The sequence below is a fragment of the Struthio camelus genome, chromosome 10 (genome assembly GCF_040807025.1).
Source record: "Struthio camelus isolate bStrCam1 chromosome 10, bStrCam1.hap1, whole genome shotgun sequence".
Lineage (NCBI taxonomy): Eukaryota > Metazoa > Chordata > Aves > Struthioniformes > Struthionidae > Struthio > Struthio camelus.
The window spans coordinates 1,242,561-1,258,232 of record NC_090951.1 but is presented as its reverse complement, the minus strand read 5'-3'; the positions used below and the strand labels follow the sequence as shown (position 1 = coordinate 1,258,232).

The 15,672-nt window shown below is 36.7% G+C and overlaps 1 protein-coding gene across 2 annotated transcripts in view; it reads left to right on the top strand.

Moving 5' to 3' along the window:
- ZFHX3 (zinc finger homeobox 3) overlaps positions 1 to 15,672 on the top strand; it is a 752,695-nt gene that overhangs the window by 160,053 nt on the left and 576,970 nt on the right. For both annotated transcript variants that reach the window (XM_068955804.1, XM_068955803.1), the window contains one exon: positions 4,237 to 4,369. The gene's annotated coding sequence lies outside the window, so the exon portion shown is untranslated. The remainder of the gene's footprint in view (positions 1 to 4,236; positions 4,370 to 15,672) is intronic.

Below are 15,672 nucleotides of genomic sequence, written 5' to 3'. Positions count from 1 at the left end.
TCTAGGCTTGCAGAAAAAACGGTTGGGTTAGGACAGCTAAAGCTTTCCTCTGGTCCTCATGTTCTCTTAAGAATACTCTCAAATCCCTTTAGTGACTAGTTGGATGGAATCATAGATAATAAAACAGCAAGAAACAAACACACACTTCTTGGTTCATCAGCAACAACCCTTGGTTCTGCCAGTCCACCATTAACTGGTAATTTTTCTTCTATATTTAAATGAAATCCTTCACATATCATTGATTGCTGTTCACTGTGATGTCTCCATGTAGAGTAAGAAAGTGGAAAGTGCAGCCAGCTGGTTTGCTGCTGAAAATTAAGAATATTTGAGCTCTAATTATTATAGCTACTTTCCTGCCATATTGAATTGGGCTGGTGAGCAGTGACTGTAGGGTTCTGCACCATGACCTAGGAGTTTTTTTTGATATATAGTCTCTAGTCTTTACAAAGGTACGTTTAAAATGTCTGCACACTAAACGCTGAGTCAGAGATGGCAAAATACTCTGAAAGAGTGGCTCAGTTCATTTGTATGAAATTCGATCTGTCATGTGAAAACATAAATTCCAGTGTTTTCGGTTTGTATGCCTTCCTCAAAACCCGCTGTTCAAAAAAAAAAAAAAAAAAAAGGCCAGCACACTGGGAAAATCTCCATGATCTATTTTGAATTTTTTTTGGAAATAAGCTCATGTGAGAGGAGCATGGGCTGTTGGAGGAATGGGCAGGTGAATTTGTGGGAAGAGATAAGGAGGCAAAATTCTCTCTCTCTCTCTCTCTCCCTCTCTCTCTCTCTCTCTCTCTCTCTCTCTCTCTCTCTCTATTTTTTTCCCCTTCCTATTTCTCTCTCTGAGTTTTGCCTTTCCCCACAATTACTTACAAATTTAATTAGAACCCACAGAATGCAAAATAATTTCACGTTTTGACACCCTTTTCACGTAATCCTTGTAAGGATGGACTCATTTTGCAGCAGGTCCTTTCTGTTTCCAGTCCCATAATTGCTGTTATCCACCACGGGTTGCTGCATTTTTTTTGTTTGTTTTTTTCCCCTTTTTTTTTTCCCCTCCTTCTTCTTTAACTCTGCTGAACATGTGACGTAAATGAGAAGCAATGCTACTGAATAATGTTTTGGAAAGATTTTTGTCCCACAAGGCCTGCCATTGGACACACTCTGACCTTCTTTAAGATGTTTCACGCATTTCCTATTTTCTGACCATTTGCCATGGGGGGGAAAAAAAATCTTATTTTTCTAAACTAGATTTTATTTTTGAAAACAGTTCAATAATAAATAACAACCTATTAACCCAGCATGCTTTAATGCTCAGAATCTTAATATAAAGACTACAGAGAGCACAAACATAACATTAAAAAAATCATGCACAGTTATTTATCCTCACCAGATCCTCTCCCCCATAGTGAATGCAAGCTGTCTCTTTAATAATGCAAAGGAGTAGTAAATTTCAAGCTGAGGATGGGCAATAACAAGGAGAGTTATTTCCACAGTGCCCCGGTGTCAGCGGAGTGGCTTAGGAGCGCACCTTATTAGTTCTAACAGGCTGGTTAGCATTGGGTCACCTCTGCGGCTCCGGCTCCCCGCAGCAGGGTCACTCCTCTCCAGGCGATATTTGGGGAGGAGGGGGAAGGGAGGCGATATTTAGAGATTCTCTTATCTCGCAGCATTTTTAGCATTGTTTGTTTTTATTTATCCGCTCTCTCTTGCTTTTATTCCTTGCCTTTCTCTTGCCCTCTCTCCCACCCAGTATATCTCTGCAACCTGCATAAATTCTGTGTTGAGCAAACCCCTCCCAGTTGAGAGCAAATTAAAGCAGAAACCATGTTACTGAGGTTTTCCATCTGTATTTCTTTTCAGAAGAGAAATAATTCAAATTAATCAGGCTGTGTTTGTATATGGACAAATAACAAAGTACATTAAAATTTTTAATGAAACAAAGCCCAACATGATCCTCTTCCAATTAAACATGACTGTAGCATGACTGTCCTAAATAAATGCATGTGTGTGTGTATGAGCTGTGTGTGTAGCATAAAACCAAAACGCTACCTCTGTTTTTAGAGGCAACAGAAACGGTATTTAGGATTACTCTTTAAAAAAAAAGCTTTAAATGATTTTTTTTCTTAAATGAAATATATTAAAAGCTGCACATTATGGAAACGTACATGTGGGTTTTTTATATGTTCCTATCTCCACTAGCCCTTTCCCTTCCCCCTCCCCCATCCGCCAGTTCCCATCCAAAAATGAATGCAAAGAAATACTATTAGGCTGTCTGGTTATGTATTTTTTATGAGGCCATACAAGACACTGCCTGACCTCGTGCAGCTCATGTTATAACCACATTGAAGATGCTTTTCATTTGGGTTCTGCTTTTCAGCCTGGATGACCTCTATTAAATAAAAAAAAAAAAAAAAAAGGAAAAAAATGGCCTAATATGTGACCCCTGGGACTAGTCGCTTCAAGGATTACATTTAATTCATATGATAATATTGAAATATAATGTTTCTGTGTCTAATGTTTTGGATGTTTTTCCTTTCTTCTTTATTTCAGGGATCCTTTGAGTCTTGTCAAAGATTTTTTTTTTTTTAATCAGTTTTGGGTGGAGGACAAGTAACTCATTCTTAGTGGTTAAAAATCACCTTTCTTCCTTCAGAAACCAGGCATGAATACAAAAGACCACTTTCCCCACTTTCTTTGAAGGAGAAGAAGAGAAACAAAGGCAGGGAAATAATTTTTTATAAGAAAGTGTGTCTGCCACGATCTCTTCAAAATAAAGAAACACGCTTTGTTTTGGCGTTTGCTTAACCAGTTGATAACAACTGACCTCCTTTTCCCTTCTCCCCACTCGCTCCTGCACAACTTCTCTATCGGAGGAACGCTAGCCGCCTTTAACTCCTTCGCTCTCTTCCGGCTTCTATTGTTTGTATCGCCACCATTGCAGGCACTTATAGTAGTAGTATATGTGCATGCACTTACTGTACACACGCACATGCAAACAGAGCTTCTGTGCTTGCTTCTCTAGCCCCTAGCATCAAAGCAGCGCTGTTCTTGCTGTCCCAGTGTATGACATAACATCTCAGCGTTTCTGATAGACAATGTATATTTCAGGGGTTTATAACTTGTCCATAAAAACGTGCTCTGGGATGAAACACAATTGGCAATGTTTTAGCTTAGGAGTAAATTTGCTTGTCCAATTGCAAAAATAAATCTGACTCTTCCTGAATATTCTGTAATGTAAAAATGTTTAATAAAGTGTATTTTATTTCCTGATCCTCTAATTAAAAACATATTCCGATGTGTACAGTGGAACTTAGCAATCAGGCAGCACTCTGATCTAAGACTTTGTACTGGGAAGCAATGAAGCCCTTAATCATTCTTGGTAATGACATGTTTGTTTAAAAAAAAAAAAGTAACCATATGTATGTACCATGTGTTTTCAACAAACATTTAATGTAAGGTTGTTAAAATGTGCATGTAGTCCATGCAGTGATGGTATATTTGATGCAAGGGATTTTAGCTCTTTTGAGGAACCAACGTAGTCTATTGGTAGATTGTCTGTATTACAGTAGCTAACAAAAGCTGTGTCTTTTTTGAACAATAGGCCTGTGTTTGTAGTTATCCAGGTCCATAAACAGAGGGATGCTAATTCTGTGATGCTTGGGAGGTGATAAACAGTTTTGACTTTTTTTTCTTTCTCCTACTGTCATTAGAGCTATGAAATATTAAAATTAATTTGTGTGAAAATACATCTCAAATACCACTAGTATCATAATGAAACAGTCCAAGTTAGTAACGTGTGGTTAATGCTGAACCTGGATGCTCAACCATCGTAGGAGCTGTTGCAGATAGTAATGTATGCTACGTGAAACCTAGCGCGCTTTGGGGGTCTGCGCGTGCATGGGAACAACGGGGCAGCTTGGGGATGGAGTTTTCACATTAACTCGAATGCCATTGCGTTTATTTGCGTCATAGACTGAACCTTGACAGTTTTTGGCGAAAATCTAATTAGAGATACGTACGTTGCTCTGTGTGCGTGTACGTTACATGTAAATGTATGCCAGTATTTTCTGTAGGATATTAAAAAAAATATACAGGCTTTTGGTTCCCTTTTGTAAGGCATTAAGCTGTGACCCTCCCCTCCTCTTTTCCCTCCCCCTGTAGCCCTAGACTTCACGATGCCCTGACTGCTAGCTTAACATGGAGTTGTCTTTTTTATTTTTTTTATAAACCCAGTCACAACACAGAAAGAGGAGGAGGAGGAAGAGAGAGAAAGAGAAAACTAAAAACCCTGAAGGATGGTTCTCAAAAATCCTAAAGGAACCACAGGGAATTCCTTTTAAGAGCACCAGAAAGCGAGCCAGCTGAGGTAAGGCAGTTTGAGCTTCCCCTTTCTTTTCTTTCCCCCCTCTCGCCCTCTCCCTCTCTCTTTTTGGTTATAAATTGCTGTTTCTTTATGGAGCAGGGAGGGGAGGTGGGTGGAGAAGACACCTTAACTTCTTTGCTGCTTAAGCAATCTGGGACCGGCGCTCATGTGAATATGCAAATGGGGCGGCTGGCTGCAGGGCTGACACGTGTGTGCGCTCCCACCTCCGCCGCAGCCTCTGATCCTCAACAGATTGCTGTTGTTTCTTGTGATCGCCGGCGCTGCGTGCTGGGCAGAGCCGTGTGCGCGTGTGTCTGGGTGTGCGCCCGTGTGTGTGTGCGGGCGGGCGGCGGAGCGGTGCGGGCTGCGGCGCGGAGTCGTGACATGACGGCTGTGACTTTCTTATATTAATGCGTGGCTTTTTTCTAGCTCATTTGCATGTCAAAGTGGCGGAGGTGTGAGGGCCGAGATTAGTATGGAGATGACATAATAATGCAATGAATTAAATGTGATCACTTCTGCGAGCAGCCCGGGGGGAGGGAGGGAGAGGGCGAGGGGGAGCGCTAGGAAGGCTCCTGATTTTTCACCACATGGTTGATTGATGTCAGGGGCTAACAGAATGCATCTTTTTATTGTTATGATGATGATGATGATTGCAATGATTATACTTATCATTAGTGTGAAATTTAAATTTTAAAATGGTCAGTACTGGGTGTTGGGTGTGCATGCATATTCTGAGCAGTAGTGTAAATCCTCTCAATACCAGACTAACTTTTCTATGTTATAAAAAAAAAAAAAAAAGACAGCATGCAGGATTCAGAAAATTATTAATTTATGAAATACAGTGGGTTGAATTACAAAGATTTTAATGCAGTTCCATTTTTATTGTGAATATACGAAGAGATAGGAGAAAAGATGGGAAAGACGTTTTTGTTATTAAAAGAAAATCTTTTACTGGAGGAATGTTTTAGAAATTTACAATCAATGAAATTTAATTTTATCCTTTGCCTTTTGCTTTATCCACATTTTAATAAAACAGCCATAAAGAATAAAAATACCACAATGATTGCTGAACAAAGCACATCTCCGGCGGTTAGTTGTGGGTCTGAATACGATTTAAAAATTGTGCCTGTGTTCCTTGGTCCTTGTTAGTGTTTAGACAGAACCCTTAAAGTCTATACAAAGGAGTTAGCTGGGGGAGACCATTTCAGATGACATTAAATATGAATTAATTACAAGATTAATATTTGATATTCAGTAGACCCGAACTTTTTGGTAAATTTTTTTGTATGTTTGCTTACCTGATAATTTGGATATACCTCATAAAGTCTTGTTCTGGAGAGAGAGAAATTGCTGCAGAAGTTTAGCACTGATTGTGATGCCTGCCAGCAACCCTGGTGCTGTAAATGACCACTTACAAGTCTGCAGAACATCACTACCATTAAATCACTGGAACAAAAAATAAATGCAAAGCAACTCTATTAGTTTTTCTTAGGTATTACTGGGGACTTTAAAAGGATATACTAATGGGATAACTGTATTCACTAGATTAATAAATAAATAGAAAATCCCTAATTCTTGCAAGGGGTGGGGCTGGAGGAAGTAGATGAAAGTGACTCACGGTTAACTGAATAAAAATCCTGCGTAGAAATTGCCTGATTGATCATACTGTAGTGCACTAAGAGACAACAAGACAACTGAAAGTAGAGGAGGGAAAAGGCGAGAGCAGCGAGAAAAGAACTGCGGTACAACCCTGTTACAATAACACACAGGATAAATGCACCTGTCTGTTCCCTGGTTTCTTAAACAATGGCTGGTGCCACTGTCTCTTTAATCTCTGTGCCACTTGCACGCCACACTTGCCTTGACTTTGCAGAAACCTCAACTTTTACATTTGGGGCTCATAAACGTTAATTGTTCATCTTACTATTCATATTTCTGAGTTTTCCATAAACTAATACAAAACACGGCCAGGAACAAAGTGCGTGTTAGTCTCCCCTATTGCAAACAAAGGTTCCCGTGGAAGCTGCTGCTGCGTGCAGCGTGGGCTTGTGTCACCTGCCCTGTGTGCTACAGGATGCCAAATCCAGAAGCTACTGTTAATATTCATGTGAATGGAAAGCATTAGCAACAGTATTTTACCTCTTACGACAAAATAACAAGACTGCCTCTTCTTCTTGGCCACCATTTCAGAGGAGCTTCCAATGAATCAGACTTTAGCTGTTTCCTGTCGTACATGAACACCTGTATATTTCTCTCTCTGTGCACCTGAAGTGCTGTGCATGTGTATGTACTGCTTTCTCTTTGCTTCAGTCTTCTGTGCCAATAAAGAAGAAAGGCAGGGATGAGGATTGTTGCTATTGATCTGCCCAAGGGGATCATTAGGCATCAGTATCAATCTACAAATCAGTGGGCCTGTGTTACTTGCTTGGGCAGTCATTGCCAATTTGTTCCTATTAGATGGCCAAGCCCGGAGGTGTTTGATGAGCAGATTGGGTCTTTATCTCAGCACTGGAGAGCATGCAGACTTGCAGAGAAACAGTGGAGCTTTAGAGGATTTTTGTTGTTTGTTTGTTTTCTTTTACTGAAATCTGGCTGCATTTTTACTGGACTGTAAAGAATTTTCTATGACTTGAATATGTTTCTAGTTTATATATAGTTGTTCCTATCATCATATTAAACATATTGAGAGTTAAGGAGAAACTATTTTAAAATAATCCACTCTATTTTATTTGGTGTGTTTACCAGCAGCACTCCATATAAAAATACATATTCATGCCAGATTCTTTTGTTATCCTTTCAGGTCAGACAGAACATTAGAAACGCAAACAATTTTTCTTTCGCTATTCCAGTGCCCGTTCCTGGGGATTTATTTAGTTACTGTTTGTGAGGTGACCGTTCTTGCTCTATTTCCCTCTGTGGTTTAATTAAATAAACCAAAAATTAAAGCTTGTAGGTTATGTTTTATTTGAAAGCATTATTTACATTTTTACTCTGAAATGGTAGTGCTAGCTTTTTGGCGATATTAATTTGATACTAATCATTTTGGGAGGAGGGATATACAGAATGTTGCAGAAGAGTATGTATCCTCATCTGCATATTTTCTTTATTTTGTAGTTTTTTATACTGTGCAGAATGAATGAACAACAAAATTCTATATTTCTAAAAGAGTATAAATTAATAACAAAAGATGGATTAAAACGGATCATGTGAATGTTACCATCTGACATCGATGCCTCATTATTTAATGCAAACCTTGATTTTCAACTGTTTCGTTTCACTCATGACATGAGCATCATGCACAGTTTAAACATCTGTCCAGCCGTTAAAGACCCTATTGATGCTTGGTTATTGGATTTCTAATTTTCAGGTTTTGTCAGGGGGTTTAGCAGAGTATATGAGTGTTTATAATTTCTAATGAGTTTAATCTGTAATTTATGCCCATTACCTGTGACTGTCAAATCACTTTCCCAGTATTTGGTCTGTTAAAATGCAAAATAAAGAAATGCAGGCTTTAGAATAACCTAAAATGTTTGTCGTATCTTTTATATACAAATACATGTGCAGTAAACAGAACTATACATTCTTATTCTGTTTGAAGATCAGGAATGATTTTAATCCTGCATTTCTGCTGCAATCACAATATATATTATCTAAATCCAAGTTTCTTTGAGGACTTTTTGGATGTGTGTCATTATTTCAACTGAGATAAAATAGTGTATGTTTTAAGATACTGGAAGCCTGATTATTGCTCTTTTATTAGTATTTGATCAAATTCTATCTTTTCTTTTTTCCCTGAGACAATTTAGCTCCTCCACGTTTAGAAGAGAATTCACCTCATTCTGTCTGACAAGTGTTTTTGTTGTTGAGCAGTCGAACATATCTGTGTAAACATGCATCTGTTTGGCAGATAACTTTTGGAGGCAGAACAGTTTTAATTTATTTTAAACTTCATATAACTCATTAGCTTTCATCTTTACATTGCATGTATAGAAATGAATTTGGAGTGTACTGAGAGGATTTTTTTCCTTAGGAGTTTGCTGCACAAATATTTATGGACCTTTTTCTTTGTAGTAGAGATTTCAGTTGAAATAGCTATCGTGCTATTAACAGCAGATTTTGACTTAAGGAAAAGGTTGCCAAAAGCATTGTTTATTTAGTCATATGGCATTTTGTATTGCAATTTGTTTTGCTACTATTTGTAGAAATACATGACTCTCTTGGGATAAGAAATCAGGATTTTTCTTGTAGTGTGGAAAAAAAGGGAGGAAAAAAACCTCTCAGAAAATTAAATACAAACATGTTTGCGTATATGAACCTAACTTTGTAATCACTGCATGTTCTGACTGTTATCAGCCTAAGAGGTTTAATGTTGCCCATTCAAAACACACATGCGTGGAGGTTTTATTATGTTTTTTGTTTTAAAGATAATAATTTGTCTCTGAGTTCTAGTTGTTTATGTTTCTGTCTATATCTCTTTCCTCTTCCGTGTTTTATTTAGTAAGGTTTCATCTGTGAAATTTCTCCATGAAACAATTGATACATTCTCAGCACGCTGTGGTGAGTGAAAAAAAGCCCTTAGATTAATGGTCAGTGTCTCATACACACAAATTTGTGTTACGATACTACAGAGAAGCTGCGAATTACTGACAAGATCTAGAATAATTCCTAATGCTGTCGAAGGCTTCATTTTCTCCTCCGCATGATGGATGAGGCATAAGAAGTGCTTTCTGAGATCGTTAATGTGCATCATTCTGTTAAGTGTTATTAAAGTCCGTCTGTCTTAGGCAGCAGAAACAATATCTTATCCCTTATTTTGTCTCTCTTTTCTAAACTGTAACTGCAGATCCTGTCTTTTACTAATGTGGCCTTTTGTTGGTGCTCTTCTTTTAATGGCTAGTTTATACCAGAACGTTTAGGTTGTTTTTAGGATTGTATTTTCCCGTTCAGTCAAAATATTGGCTTGTTACATGGAAAAGTACACAAAATTTCAAGACTGCCCTATTTGTAACCTGTAGATAATAATGTATCCGAAGAGGATCCATACTGAAGTATTGTATTTAAGCTTAGAAAATATGATCGAACTTTTATTTGTAACTTGTGCCTGTGTTAGGAAGACAGTTTGGCAGTACAATCCGGCTTGATTCAGCTTGGATTAAGCAGAAAGCCTTGAAACCTCTGGTGAAGAGAAAAACAGTGCCTTCCTCCTTCCGATCTAAGTACGGGGAACGTTGCTCAGTGTACAAAATAGTATCATATACTTCCGTGTGCACACCACTGGGTTAGTCGTTTAAAGTCTGTGAATCATTTAAATGTAGAGTAAACGTGATTTCTTGTTTGGGAGGGAAATCAGTACAGGGATAATATTTAGAGGAGAACCAAACTTTTGCAGCACTGTCCTGTTTGGACAGAAAACCTGCCCTGTCGTTTGGTCCTTTTGGACGTTGCTCTGTTCTTTTGGCTGGAGCACTTGACGTTTTGGGAAGGGGGTAGGAAAGGGAGCAGCAGGAGGAGGGAGCTAGGCCAGGTACCGATTACAGATGGATCATATTAAATCAAAAGTAATTTTAACCAAACAGAAGAATTCACTTTAAAGGTTTTTAACCTTTCTTAAGAGCCAATTTTTCCTTAAGCCCTGTGATAATAAAATACAATATAATTTATAGAGCGCTTTCCATGGGTATGCATTCCTCTTTTTTTATTTTTTTTTTTCCTGGGTACAGTCAGATAAAACATATCCAACTGGGATGATAATCAAGAAAAAACAAAAAGCAACTGATCATAAAGCCATTTAGAAATGTAACATTCCTTTTAAAAGAGATTCAGACATACTTGGAAAGCCTCACTTATATACTTTTAATAGAATTACAGAAGTGTGATGCACAGCTGGTAAAAGCTCACTCATCCACAGCACAGCTAGTTTTTGAGTATTTAATTTTATATTTGAATAATTCTCCAGATCAGGCTATAATCATGAATGTCATATAAAAAGATTTTTTTCATAAATTATATTATTTCACAGATGTGCAAATACTTCTGTGAAAAAAATTACATTGATCAGTTTTTAATACCCCCCTGTCTCACCCTTCAGTCAAAAGAAAAAATAGCTTTTTTCCCATCTTTGTCTTCAGAAAGGTGCTAGATTGTAAACATCTGAAGGAAATGAAAGGGGGTTGGCCAGTCCACCCCAAATTCTTTCCAGATTTTCATTCCTTTCACCAGCAGCCTTCTGTTCTTAGAAGAGAGGGAGGAACAGCAAAAGAAAGAGAGAGATGTCTCTGTTTCTTATTAAAATTTAAAGTGAAAAGCATTGCTATATTTTACTAATTTTCAATCTGCTAATTTGGAAGGCATTTAACAGAGAGAAGTGCAGTTTAGGGAAGCAAGGTTAGACAACATGTGTATCCAGGCAGTTTTGGATGATAAACCGTTGCAGGCAATTAAGATCAAATTCTGAAGAGCAGACAGCAAGACACAATCCACATTAGTTCTGACTTTTTGTTTGGTTTGTACTGATTTGACTTTTTAAACAGAAACTTATAATATCATGTTTGTTTTTTATAAAAAAAGTGACCCTTTTATCAATAATAAATTTTGCAATACGGCCTGTGTTCTTCACGCTTAGTTCTTCTGTGTTGCACTTCATTTTTTGACGACGTTGAGGTATGCCTGAAAGCAAACGTTCTGATTTTGTGCCGCGGGTAGTGGTAAACATTCGCGCGCACTCCCAAAGCGTCGCTAGGTGCTCGCTTAGAAGCAGGTGCTTTTGCATTAGAACTGCAATGTAATTAAAATTCTGAACGCTTTATTTTTTTCATCTGTTGAAAACATTTAATTGAGGAATAGGTAATTATGGAAAGCATATTATTACATGCAGTATATCTGATAATAATGTATATTATTATGAACGGAAGTTTGCCTTAACGTTTAGTTCATGGATGACAATTCAGATAAATGTGTATTTCAAAGCTTTCGCATCTAATATATTATTTAGTTTCACTTTTAAGAGAAAAAAGGCTAAAAATAACTTTATAAAAATAAAACAAGGTGTTATACCCTGGACTGTTTGGTCTTAAATCAGAGTTGCCTGCTTGTTTTTCAGGAAATTTAAGTACCAGATGCACTCGGAGAAAGCAATCTAAACATCAGAGTTTATTTTCAATATGCAAGTGGTATAAAAATATGCAAACCCTGATCATAGTGCTATGGAAACTACTCCACAAAAATGTGGAACGAAAGCTGTTACTGTAAGTGTGGTTCATGTATTGTAACAGCTGTGACAGCCTGATACACTTTAACACTTGTTCAATTATAAGAAAATATTCAAAAGGAAACTTGATTTAAATCAAGATTTGTAATAAGCTTTCAAATTTACAAAATAAGCCAGTAACAAACACCGTCCTTCTCAATGGTACAGCCAAATTAGTATTTCAGTTGACTCTAGACGAGGGAAGCGTTTCTCCCCTCTCTCTCCAGTTCCAAAAACATTTTTCAGGGTTTATGTTACAGTTATTTGCAGATTATTTTAGGTCTGTGTTCTTTTATATCCACTTAGCAACTTGCAAAGAATATTTCGGGAGCAGACCGTGCTTTACATGCATCCTTTTTGGGGAGCAGGAGGAATGGGTGTGGTGGATTTAAAAGTGATTATATATTTATGACAGATGGTTTTCAGTTTATGCAAGTAAGCCTAAATAGACACTAGCACAGAGACAACCGTTCTGGGAATTTGGATACGTATCATTAGGCTCTTTCTGTTAATCAAATGCAAGAAATATACAGTAAATGTATTTTTATATGTGACCTGTGGAACAAAACTGGCCAATGTATATTAAACATGATAGGTCTTTAAAGGAACATTTATATTTTAAGTTAAACTCTTTTTATTATTTGTTACAAGTTGTACCTATTATTATGGTTTTAAGAATATTAAGGATTAAAATCATCATACTGCATAGATTTCAGTTATTTACTATAGTTTATAAGTATCATGAAATGACCTTTTTCTGGCTTCATAAAATCAATGACTTAATATAATTTAGAATCTGAGAGTGTAAGTTCCTTGATTCATTTATCATTTTCTACTGAAATTTGTTTAGTCTAGGTAGAAATCCTACTCTTTACTTTTCCTACCAGCAATGCATGCTTGTACATTGGAAACTAGAAAAACCTTTGTGTCTTTTCTTTTTCTTTTAAGCTTGACCAAAAATAGTCATTATAGATTTCTTCATAAAAACTCAGACTTTATAAATAAAGGCTGTTAACTGATGGGAGTTCCATGCCCAGAATGAAGGCAGTGGATGACCCATATTACTAATTTCTCAGAATTGCAAAGTGTGTTAATATATAATACATATTGAATTAGTGATAAGTTTTGACTGTATCCCAGGCAACTCCTTTATAAATGTAATTAACTATATAGTTTTAATAGCTTCAACAGGATTTAAGTTCCGAACTGTTGTATAAACAATGTTTATAAATACATGTATATATATATAAGTGAGAGTAGGAAGAGATACAATAATTTATTTTGAAAATTCTGCTCTAGTTAGTATGAATGATTTCAAATGGGATCCAAAAATCTCCAAACTGAAGCTCTCATCTAAGGAATTTCAGTTACCTGGAATAAAATGTTGCCTTAGAAATTACTGACGTAATAGTCCCCTTGGGAAGTCCATAGCAGTCAAAGTGAAATCCAACAATAAATCCAGGGGCCACCTGGATGACTACCATTAAAGGCTTTTTCAGTGGAAAAACTCTTTAAAAGCTTAATTCTTCCTAAATGTAAAGTTCAGTGATCATGTTTCTATATAACTTTCATAGCTAGGCCTTTTACTTTACTTTGTTTAAATAACTTCTCAAAGCATCTTTGGCAGCAAAAACGCTGTGTTTTTCATGGATGGCATCACTAACTTACCCCTACGTTCATTGAAGCCCAGCTGATAAGGATTTTCAAGCGTAGCTAACCTTAGCAGTGCTAGTAAGTCTAATTAGTTTGCAATGAAAGCTGGAAATAAATGGCATGATAACAGGTAAAGAAGTATGCCTTGCATTTTTTTTTAAATTAATGAATCATTATAAATCAAATCTTTCCTATGAGTTAATTGTGCAAAGTGAATTTTGCATAGAAATCTCTTCCTGTGTTCAAGTGCCTTCTCGGGGCTGGAGTCTTAGTCTTCACGTCTGCTGAAATCAATGGCGGGTTTGTCTCGGTGACTACATTGCAGCCTTGTTCCTTACGCAGAAATCCCATTGAACTCAATTGAATTTTCAGCAAAAATTGAAGGTAGAATGTGCCTGAAAAAATGAAAAGAGCAAAATTGATAGACTTAACAGCTGGTAGACTTTGGCAACTGAAAGATGGTAAAAGGTTATACCACTTAGAACCATTACTTTGTTTTCTTGCTGCTGTAAATCAGGATTAATTTCATTGAACTCAGATGTATTAAAACAGCATAAACAAGATAAGCGTTGGACCCCAAAGTGCGTGTATCTCTAGAGCGATTGTTTAAACTACACCTGTAGATAATTGAAAGGAAAAACACATGGATCTTGAAAGAAGATTCCTTGTCAGAAACTGGTTCAGCTTTCTCATTACAAACGAAGAGGCGCAGGACCGCCGCAGAGCTTGATGCGGTTACTTGCAACTTTTGAATTTCTTTTTTTTTTTTCAAAGATACTGCTTAATTATGGAGCAGGGGGGTTGTAACTAGACAAAATAAAGCCTTGCTTTAACCCTAAGACCATTGACCTGATCATTAGGGATTATTTACTTTACTTTTTTTCCTTTAAAAAAAAAAAAAAGACCTTTAGTGGCCATCATGGTCTCTAATGTATAGAAGTAGACGGGCAAAATAGCTCAACTTTGAAAGCTTAATGTAGAAGTATCACAGAATTTGCGTGTATACGTGACAAACTGAACAGTGTCCAGAGTGCTCGTCTGCTCTGCAGCTCGTCCATTATGAGAACGAGATGTGAAAATAGTTTCTTGTTTCTTTGAGATATCAGCAGACCGCACAAGCAGCATCACTTGAAAAATGCTGGAGCTGGTTTGCATAGGTTTATTCTGAATGGCTGGGCATGTGGGGTCCAGCTCGTTTAAGGAACACTTATTTTTAAGGGGGCGGGGCGGGGGGGAGGGAATAAAGGACCTTGCGTTACATATTGTAGCACGGTACCGGGAACTGCTTGTCACAAAGTTAACGATAGGTAAATTGAGAGACATTTGAGGTTAGCTCTTCTTATTTGCTTCAAGCATATATGAAAACAATTTGAAACCATTATTATATGCATGCAGATGTTTTATGTGATTACATGTTTCTACTCAGGTTTTTAGTCTTTCCTTACTATCTTCTGCTTTTCCACTGAACTTTTATTCTATCTTGTCTTAAATTACTAGGTATGGTCTTTGGGGAAGGATATTTTTCTATTTGTTCAAGCAGTGCCTAGCCATCACCGATGGTTTTTGTTATAATACATATATGTATAGGTATATAAATTTATTTCATACACACACACACACACACACACACACACACACACGTGTATATATGTGTGTATGTGTATGTATGTATACATACATGTGTGTGTATATATATATATATAAATAGATTGTGATGACTCCAGTTGCTCTAGAATTCCAAGTTGTATTTTTTTTACTGTATCAGAAAGGCAACATCTGACTTTAAATTACAAATATTTAGAAACAGACAATACCCCCTCATACCAGTGAAAGTTTTATGGCAATGTAGCTCATTATCAAAATTTTTAAAAAGGAAAAAAGGAGACAAGAAGAAAGTATGTTACTCTTCTCAATTGTCTTTTAATATTAGCTAACATTAGTTATTTACTGTGTGCTCCACATATACATCCATGTCCAGTAAAAATGTGTGCTTTAATATTTGGATATTTCAGACCACATTAAAAAATAAACCTTTTTGATTTTTATAGAAATATATATAAAAATAGATTCTGTTTCAGAGTGTATTTACATATGGCTGTTTTACAGATTACCTGGTATGATGTTTGGAAGACGATCCTCTTTGCTATTATTCAGGACTTCACTAAATTTACTGTATTCTAAGTTGGTACATTAATACAGAATTTTAAATAGCTTTACATGAATATAATATTTGCCTCATTTTTTCTGTGGACTTCTAATTTTAAACAGTCTCTGTTTTTCATATGTAATGAGTGATATTTTTAAACAGGCTAAAATAGTTATTTATGCTAATTTTTGTATTGAAAATCAGATTTATTATTTCTTTTCTTTTTGGTTTGTTTACCTTATCCTTCTCTTATCACCC